The following is a 10,057-nucleotide window of genomic DNA, read 5'->3' on the forward strand; positions in this document are numbered from 1 at the left end:
GGGACCTGGAAGAAGCTCCTGGCTTTTGACATTGGATGGGTCCAGCTCTGGCTGTTGCAGCCATTTGAGGACTGAACCAGCCACTGGAAGATCTCTCTGTCTCTTTCTCTCTTTGTAACTCTGTCTTTCAAATAAATGAATATTTAAAAAACAATAAAAAAGAGACTTAGAGTAAGACCAGACATTGCATTTTAAGACATGTTGAGTTGGAAAGCAGTTCATACAGCAGACTCATGGAATGACAATCATTTTATATAGCATAGTGACCTCAGAATGAGCCCTTAAAGCATTCTTGTATGGTTGAAAAGCCCATGAAAACATTTCAGACATTGAATTCTAAGACACTGTGGCAAAAATAAAAAAGTCCTACATGAAGGATTGCCATGAATGATACCCCAGTGGAAAGAAGGAGCCATCCAAGAAGAATGTAGTTTTCTTTGAAGGGAGGACAGAACTTCCATTTTGCCTTTGGCTTTGCCTAAATACTGACAAAGACTGTGGTCTCAAAAGGCTTCCTTAGCCTGGGCAACTCATGGCAAGAGTCTTGGGTGATCACTGACATCATACATAAGAGATTCAATTGTTAAATTACAGCAGGAGTTGTTGTACACTTACTCCGCATGCAAGACCTCAGTCCTAAATGAATCATTGTATATTTATTTGAAAGTTACACAGAGGAGAGGCAGAGAGAGAGAGAGAGAAGTCTTCCATCTGCTGGTTCAAGGACTTGGGCCATCTTCTACTGATTTCCCAGGCCATAGCAGAGAGCTGGATCAGAAGTGGAGCATCCAGGGCTCAAGCTGGTGTCCATATAGGAGGCCGGCACTACAAGCAGCGGCTTTACTTGCTACACCACGGCGCCAGCCCCCAAGTTGTGTTTCTTAACCTCCTCTTCTACTTTGTTCTGGGGAAGTGGTTATTTATCACTTGCAATCACCTTTCCCCCTCCCATATGCTTTCCTTCGTTTGACATATTTTGACCTTCAGTTTTGTTTGTGGATGTGGAAGGATGATAATTCTAATTTTTGGTTTCCCTGAAATTTTTTTGTTTGTTTTTTTGTTTGTTTGTTTGTTTTTCTGTACTCTTCTCTGTTGGTTCCCTTATCCCATTGTCTTATCCATTCTGCCTCTGTGTGGGCCTGGGCTATGCAGTAGGTTAGATGTCCCTTCAGAGCTCCAACATGCCCGCAGAGTCTGGATAGACATTCAGACCCAGAAACACATCCTGACCTCAGCAGCCGCTATCTTCTTAGTGGGAGCTACAACACTCTTCTTTGCTTGTACGTGTCCAGAACTAAGCCTGAATATGTCACCTGCAGTGCCCATCTACAATGCATTTATGTTTCTCTTTGTTCTGGCCAATTTCAGTAGGGCCACCTTCATGGACCCAGGCATTTTCCCTCAAGCTGAGGAAGATGAGGACAAGGAAGATTTTCGAGCTCCCTTGACAAAACAGTGGAGATCAATGGCATCCAGGTGTGCATGAAAGGATGTGCCACCTGCCGCTGCTACTGTCCTCCTCGGCGTTCCCACACAGTGTCTGTGATAATTGTGTGGAGGAATTTGATCATCCCTGCCCCTGGGTGAACAACTGTATTGGCCGCCAGAACGAGCATTGTTTCTTCCTCTTCCTCCTTTCCTTGACAGCCCACTCTATGGGTCTATTTGGCTTTGGCCTCCTTTATGTCCTCTGCCACATAGAGGAGCTCTCAGGGGTCTGCACACTGTCACAATGGCAGTGAAGTGTGTTGCTGGCTTATTCTTCATCCCTGTAGCTGGCCTCACAGGGTTTCATGTGGTGCTGGTGGCCTGGGGACGCACAGCCAATGAACAGGTTATGGGTAAATTCTGGGGAGGCATGAGCCCCTTCACCAATGGCTGCTGTAACAATGCACTTTGCAATTCCCCAGCACCCAGATATTTGGGAAGACCAAAGAAAGAGAAGACAATTGTAATCAGACCTCCCTTCCTTCAGCCAGAAGTGTCAGATTACTGTGAAGATCATGGATAATGGCATCCAGGGAGAGCTTAGGGGAACTAAGACTAAGGAAAGCTTGGAAACAACAGAGAGCCAGTCTGCAAATGCCAAACCCCGGCCTCCTCCTATGCCAGACCTGAGCAGCTGCATGGGACTGCGAACACACCTTTGCCTGGCTACTAATGGAGATAGCGGCTTTTGGGGCAAGGACAGCCCCCCACACCAACCATGTACAAGTGTCAGCCGGGTTACAGTAGCAGCAGTGCATCAGCTGCCCTGCCTCATTCCTCCAGCACCAAGTTAGTCATGGGGACAGTTTGAGGAAGCCAACCTCAACTGCAGAGAGCAGCCGTCATCCCAGTTACCACTCAGAGCCCAGCTTGGAACCCGAGAGCTTCTGTTCTCCCACCTTTGGCAAAAGCTTTCACTTCGATCCACTTTCCAGTGGCTCTCGTTCCTCCAGCCTCAAGTCGGCGCAGAGAACAGGTTTTGTACTGGACGAGTTGCAGTCCATGCATTCAGAAGGCACCACTTCCACCTCCTGTAAGAGCCTGGCCAGTCAGACATGCAACGGAAGCCTGAGCCAGACCCAGCTTTCAGCTACACCTCTCCCTTCCTGTCAGTATTCCTGGCCCAGCAACAGGAAGCCAAGAGGCATCCACGTTTGGTGCCAACAGGTCCAACACGAGAGCCCTCACCAGTCCGTTATGACAATCTGTGGTGCCACATTGTGGCCTCCCTCCAGGGATGAGAGAAGCTGCTCCACAAGTCACCCAGCTCCCAGTCCATGAGGAAGAGCCAGGCTTGGGAGACTCAGGCATTCAGTCAACACCTGGCTCAGGCCATGCCCTCATAGGGCTTCCTCCTTAGCTGATCCGAAGAGATCACCACCGAGCAAGACTCCATTTGGATGCCCAGCTGTCCCCCATTTGGGGAAGGCAGAAAGCCTAAGGGGCCAGGGACTAGGGTCCCCTGAACCAGGTCCAACCACCCCATATCTGGGCCGTTAAACATCTTACAGCAGCCAAGAATCCCCACCTGGTGTCTCTTTGATAGAGGAAGTGGCCTTGCAGCCACTGCTGATGCCTGAAGATGAAGTACAGCTCAATACTGCCCACAGCAAATCCAACAGCAACCCAAGAGCATCAGCTCAACCTCCCCTGGCCGCACAAGGGGAGGAGTCAAGAAACTGTCCTGAGTGGGTGGTACCACCTGAGATATGGGGTGAGCTGTCAGTGCCTCCCCTTCCCTCACCACTGTGTCTAGACCAAAGGGCCCCGGGTGACCACCTTCCTTCCCTCAAGGGGCTCCCTTCCCCTGCATGGACATGTTTTAAAACCCCAATTCCCAGAGGATGAGTGTTTTATAAAATGCAACCGAGTTGGGGAGTTGGAGAGTTGGGGCCCTGAGGCTGGGGTAGTAGCTCCCCCATTTTACCTTTTAAGACCTTCCTTCCCTAATCCCTGGACCAGACTCAGTGGACATTTGTGCAATTGCTTGCCCTGGAGGGAACCAGATCATTTTTAAACCAGAAATAATTTTTTATTATTGTTACAGATCCTATTTTTTAATCTTCTGTGTTACCAGGTGTGGGTATAAATATCAAAGAAATTATATATCTATCTTGGGATGGCAAAATGAGGGAGGGATATGTAAAAGAAGGAGGGTCTTACTTTTCCTGGTCCTCAGACTAGCAGGAAAAGAGGGGAGACACCAGAGTCTTCCTTTCTCCCCACAGTCCCTCTGTTGTCTGTTACCAACTAAGGAAGTAGTAGAACCCCCTGTTGGTGCTAAGTGATCATGAAAGAAACCTGGGGAGAGAGGAGTCTGAGCTCTTGGTTAGAAGAGGAAAGGACTTGTGGAAAGTTAGTTTTCTAGGCTTATTGGCATTTAGCTTCCCAGGAAAGGGGTCAGAGCTCCATGACATTGGTGGTGGTGGTAGGAGGGGGATCAGGAAAAGCATCTGGCCTAATTCAAAACACTATTAGAAAATCCCCCCTTTCTTGGGAGAGAGGGGTTGGGTGGCTTTCTTAAGTGAGCCCCTCAGAGCTTCCCCTAGCCTACAGTTAAGGTGATTTTAAAGTGCAAGGACAGAAGAGAAAAATCCAAAATGCAATATTTTTCATCACATGCCAAAAATGGGGTAGAGGAAAGGAGTGGCAGGCCTAGGCCCCTCCAGATGTACCCTGGGGGTTACCCCTCAGCCCACCTTAGAATGGTGCTGGGTAGAGGAGATACCTGGGTTCTAATCTCTAAATAGGGGAGACTCCAGCCTCTTCACAGAGTCCTTTTCATTTTTTATTCTGATTAGCCATTTTCAACTGACAAATGAGAGAAATCCTGATCTATCAGCAAACAAAAAAAGAGTACTTCAGTTTATATTTAGAAACATTTATGTCATTTGCTTTACCCAGTTTATGCTTAACAGCAATACCTAGATGTCTTAAGGAACTGAGATAGTATATAACTAAAGTTATAATTTCTTTTCACTACCCCAGAGCCAGTGAATGACTTGCTATGTCTCAGGCAAACGAACCCATTTGAAGTTGCTGTAGCAGTTCCTCCAGGCAGTTTGGGGAGTGTTCAGCAGCAACATTTTATTTTAAAGATTTATTTATTTATTAGAAAGGAAGAGTTACAAAGAGGCAGAGGCGAAGAGAGAGAGAGGTCTTCAACTGGTTGGTTTACCTCCCCAAAATGGTCGGAACTGCTGGAACAGGGCCAATCCAAAGCCAGGAGACAGGAGCTTCTTCGGGGTCTCCACATGGGTGCAGGGGCCCAAGGACTTGGGCCCCCTTCTACTGACTTCCCAGGCCACAGCAGACAGCTGGGTTAGAAGTGCAGCAGTCACTCAAACCAGTGCCCATATGAGATAATGGCACAGCAGGCAGTGGTTTTACCAGCTATGACTCAGTGCCAGCTCCTTAAAGCTACGATTTTGAAAATTTTTCCTATGAAAGAAAACTCAAAAGGCTGATTCTGATTCATTGTACTCAATACACAGAATATAATTTTAACCTTAGTTAAAATTTTCATATTTTGGCTGACACTCACTGGCTGCTGGTGTTTTGAATGACCTATGAATAATAGTGTTTGCATGGGAGTTTCAGGAGCCCACTGAAAGGCAATGACAGAAGGAAGACCTCACTGACAGCTCATGAGGAAACATGTAACCATCGACTGTGAACAACTGAATTCTATTTCCAAGAAGCCTCCACCCAGACCATCTGTAGAGTTATAGAGGAAAGGAGAGACAGAGAGAAAGGTCTTCCATCTGGTTCACTCCTCAAATGACCACAATGTCCATTGCTGGGCCAATCCTAATCAGGAACAAGAGTTCCTTCTGGGTATCCCACATGGGTGCAGAGGCCCAAGCACTTGGCAAATCTCTACTGCTTTTCCAGGTCGCAGCATAGAGCTGGATGAGAAGAGGAGCAGCCAGGACTAGAAATCATGCCCAGATGGGATGCAGGCACCTGCAGTGGTAGCTTAGCCCACTACGTCACAGCCCCAGCCCCATTCAGAGATCTTTTAAGTGGCCATTTCTTATTCAGTCTTAAGGAGGTCAAGCAGTATTATAGTAAAACAGCTTTTTCTTTTGTAGTTTCCAAATATAATTTATTTATTTTAGAAAATAAGTGCTAAGGGGCAATAAGAATAGAGCTCTGATCACAATTGCTGTTTAGTCCAGACCTGTAAAAGAACCAAGTTAGAAAACAATTTCTTGGGCTGGCGCTGTGGCACAGTGGGTTAACACCCTCTCCTGAAGTGCCGGCACCCCATATGGGTGCTGGTTCTAGTCCTGGCTGCTCCTCTTCCAATCCAGCTCTCTGCTATGGCCTGGGATAACAATAGAAAATTGCCCAAGTCCATGGGCCCCTGAACCCATGTGGGAGACCCAGAAGAATCTTGTGGCTCCTGACTTTGGATTGGAGCAGCTCCAGCTGTTGCGGCCATCTGGAGAGTGAACCAGCAGGTGGAAGACTTCTCTCTCTGTCTCTAGCTCTCTGTGTAACTCTATCTTTCCAATAAATAAAATAAATCTTTAAAAAAAAATAAGAAAGCAATTTCTCAGGGAAGAGATATCTGACTACAAAAGGGAGAGCTCTCTTTCTTTCTATTTTATTTAATTTTTTGCAAATCAGAGTTACACACAGAGAGAAGGAGAGGCAGAGGGAGAGAGACAGGTCTTCCATCCACTGGTGCACTCCCCAATTGGCCATAACAGCCAGAGCTGTGGTGATCTGAAGCCAGGGTCCAGGAGCCTCTTCCGGGTCTTCCACACAGGTGCAGGGGCCCAAGGACTTGGCTGATCTTCTACTGGCTTTCCCAGGCCAGAGCAGAGACATGGATTGGAAGTAGAGCAGCCAGGACTCAAACTGGCACCACACCACAGCACCGGTCCCAGGGAGAGCTCTCTTAAATGCAATGTTCAGGGGTCAGCAATGTAGCATAATGGGTAAAGTCACCTCCTATGTTGTTAGCTACTCCACTTCCAATCCAGCTGCATGCTATTGTGCTTGGGAAAGCAGCAGAAAATGATCCAGGAATTTGGGCCCTTGAACTCATGTGGGAGACTTGGAAAAAGAAGCTCCTGATACCTGGTTTTGAACCAACCCAATCCTGGTCATTATGGCCAAATGGGGAGTGACCCATGGATGGGAATTCTTTCTCTGTCTCCCTCTCTCTCTGTACCTCTGTCATTCAAATCAATTCAATCTTTTGAAAACAAAACAAAAAAACCAATGTCCACTAACAGCTGAACAAAACATTAAAAGAGATATTACCTGGTAGCACCATGTACAAGTTTGATACTTACCAAATACATTTCCCTAGATTTCAGTTGGAATTTTAATGTGGTTTGTGCCAGTCTGAAACTCCTTAGGCCAATGACACCAGGTCAACAACTAGTTGCTCAGGTTATTTCTGGTTCAAAGAAATATTCAGGAAGCAGCAAGACAGCTCACTGGGGTGATTTGTACCAGGGGCTGCTTTGCCTACTCTGGACTGTGCTCCCTTCATGATTGCTGTATCTGTCTTTCAAAATGAAATAAAATAAAATAAATCTTTAAGATAAATTGAAAAAGCCAGAATCATGGAGTAAATGAACCTTAAGCACCAGAACAGTGGTGCTTCTAATACAAAAGTATTAGAGGTTAAAGCATGAAATATGGATATGCCATGTAAGGTAATTATAAAAGAGATGTATATACTTGCTGACCATTCCAATAAGAGAAGAAACTCTAAAATAAAGGTACTACAGATAAATGACATTTTAGAGTAATAAAAGGGTCAATCAACCTGGATAAGATTAATTCTAGATATGCATGTATCTAACAAATAAGCCCAACATTAAATGAAAGAAAATGACAAAAATCGTAGAGAAAAGACTGGTCAAGACTAGTATTAGGAAGGGGCACTGTGGCATAGGGAGTAAAGCCACCAATTGTGGCACTCATTCGAGTTCTGGCAGTTCTAGTGATCCAGCTCCTGGCTAGCTCACCTTTTCAAAAGATTTATTTATGTGAAAGAGTTACAGAGAGTCAAACAGAGAGAGAGAGGTCATCCATCCACTGGTTCACTCCCCAGATTGCCAAAATGGCTGGAGTTGGGTGCAGGGGCCCAAGGACTTGGGCCATCTTCCACTGTTTTCCCAAGCCATAGCAGAGAGCTGGATCAGAATTGAAACAGCCAGGACTCAAACAAGGACCCATATGGGATGCTGGCACTGCAGGCAGTGGTTTTGTCTACTGCGCCACAACGCTGGCCATCCTTGTAGCAATTTTGAAAGAAAATCAGCAGAGGAATGCCTCTCTCTCTCTCTCTCTCTCTCTAGTCCAGCATTAGATATAATAATTCTTAAAAAATTAATATTAGGAGACAGAAATATGTCTCTTAATAATGGACAGAACAGGTTTGCAATATATTGGAAATGATAAAGCAACTTGACCATGTACTTGAACAAAAGAATACACATTCTGTTCAAGTACTCACAGAACATGGTCTGCAGAAGACCTTTTGCTAGGTCACAAAAGAACCTAAATAAAATTAAAAGAATAAAAATAAAAAAGGACATCCTTTGAGCACAATAGATTCACCTGGAATATCAGTAACAAGAACATTTGAGAAGTGCACAATATGTGGAAAATAAGAACACACTCCTAGGAGCTACAGAAGCAAATCACAAAGGACAATAGCAAACATTGTGAAATGATTGGAAATGAAATGCATATAAAAAAGGTAATGGGATACAGTTGAAGCTGAGATTAGAGGAGGCTCAGTCTCTCCATTCCTATAGCTTTATAAAATGGTAAGTTGTGACCACTTTAACTTTGCTATTCATCATTATGTAGGGTCTTGAAAGTTTGTAAACAATTTGTCAGTATCTGCCAAACACTTTATTAGTTCCACCAGACGGCCAGCAGGGGGCAGCAAGGCACCGCTAAACAGTAAGCTTTGCACCAAAACTCACCCTGGAGGAGTCAAGCACAGGCTTGCTACTACCAGTGATGTACGCACAGCACCTACAGGAAAACAAGAGCATTTTTCCCTCAAGACGGAGCTAAGATATGATTGCAGCTTCTGGAAGACTTGGGCAGTTTCCACATGTAGGTAAAGATGCTGAACATGACCCTGATGGCTTAAGAAAAAATATTTTTCTTGTCCACGATGTTTCTCATTTTTAGAAAACATTTCATGGGGCAGCACTGTGGCATAGTGTTACCGGTAAAGCCACCACTTGCAGTGCCGGCATCCAGTATAGGCATCGGTTTGTGTTCTGGCTGCTCAAGTTTCGATTCAGCTTTCTGCTATGGCCTGGGAAGACAGTAGAACATGGCCCAAGTCCTTAGGTCCCTGCAACCGTGTGGGAGACCTGGAATAGGTTCTGGCTTCTGGCTTCAGATTGGTGTGGCTCCAGCTGTTGCAGTCATCTGGGAAGCGAACCAGTGGGTGGAAGACCTCTCTCTCAAACTCTCTCCGCCTCCTCTCACAAATCTTTAAAAAAAATTTCATTTGAAAACAGAGATACTGATTAAGAGACAGAGGGACACACGCACTCACACAGAGAGAGAGAGACAGAGGGAGAGAGATTGTCTTTGCATCTGCTGGGACTGGCCAGGGTAGTCAGAAGCCAGAATCTTATTCTGAATCCACCACGCTGGCAACAGAGAGATAACTATTGAGCTTGCTGCTCACCTGCTTGTGTATGAACAGGAAGCTAGATCAGAATCAGTACTGGGACTTGAACCCAGGTACCATAACATGGAATGTGGGTCTTTTCACTACCATGCCAAATGCTTTTTCCCTGAATGTTTACCTCATTTTCTGAAATGCTTCCAGGTGAGTTATTCTGTGTTTCTTCATATAAAGTTTAAGGAAGAGTCATGTATCCATTATTGAGTGTTTTAATGGGATGGAGCTATATCATGCTGTGATATTTCTACAGATTCAAGAAGGCTTGGGGAAGAAATCCCAACATAGATTCAGAGAGTGGCAGACAAAAACAGTGTGAAAATATGCATAGTGTATCCGAACATTGCAATACGGACTTGGTGGTCCTGCATTGAAGCCTGAGGGGAAAAGAAGAATCTGACCTCCTGCATTCCTGCTTTCATGAATTCTATATCATTCTCTTCTACACAACTTCAATGTAGTTGTAAATGTCTCTAAAGCAGAGGTGTTAAAACTCATGTTATGCTCGGTTTAGATATATTATTTGTACCCAAACCACAATCTATTATTTTCTTACTTTCCTGAATTTATTAAAAGCAAACTTTCAAATAATATATTTAATATAATACTGAGTGTATCTCATTTACGTTTGTGAGAATCTCCCTGTTTAATTGACAATTTTTTCAAAGAAAAATCAGTTTTCCCTCTTCTACTTAGAGAAAGAGACTTGTGAGGGAAAATACCTCAACAAAGTTAGCTGGGCTGGAATTTGGCACAACAATTAAGCTGTCACTTGGGACACCCACATTTCGCTACAAGAATGCCTAGGACAGAGTCCTGGCTCTTCTAATCCCATCATCTTGCTAATGTTTGCCCTTGGAGGCTAAGCCACTCAGATCCATGCCA

General features: G+C 44.9%; 1 long non-coding RNA gene and 1 pseudogene across 1 annotated transcript in view; both read left to right on the forward strand.

Moving 5' to 3' along the window:
* Window positions 1-1,535, forward strand: part of LOC149122872 (uncharacterized) — a 33,874-nt gene extending 32,339 nt beyond the window's left edge. The window contains exon 6 of the long non-coding RNA XR_016219977.1: window positions 1,369-1,535. This is a non-coding gene — a long non-coding RNA (uncharacterized LOC149122872). The remainder of the gene's footprint in view (window positions 1-1,368) is intronic.
* Window positions 1,039-3,206, forward strand: LOC100341750 (palmitoyltransferase ZDHHC5 pseudogene; annotated as a pseudogene).
* The last annotated feature ends 6,851 nt before the right edge of the window (window positions 3,207-10,057 follow it).

This window comes from Oryctolagus cuniculus, chromosome 13, assembly GCF_051225735.1.
Source record: "Oryctolagus cuniculus isolate XC-2025 breed Fujian yellow rabbit chromosome 13, ASM5122573v1, whole genome shotgun sequence".
NCBI classification, from domain to species: Eukaryota; Metazoa; Chordata; class Mammalia; order Lagomorpha; family Leporidae; genus Oryctolagus; species Oryctolagus cuniculus.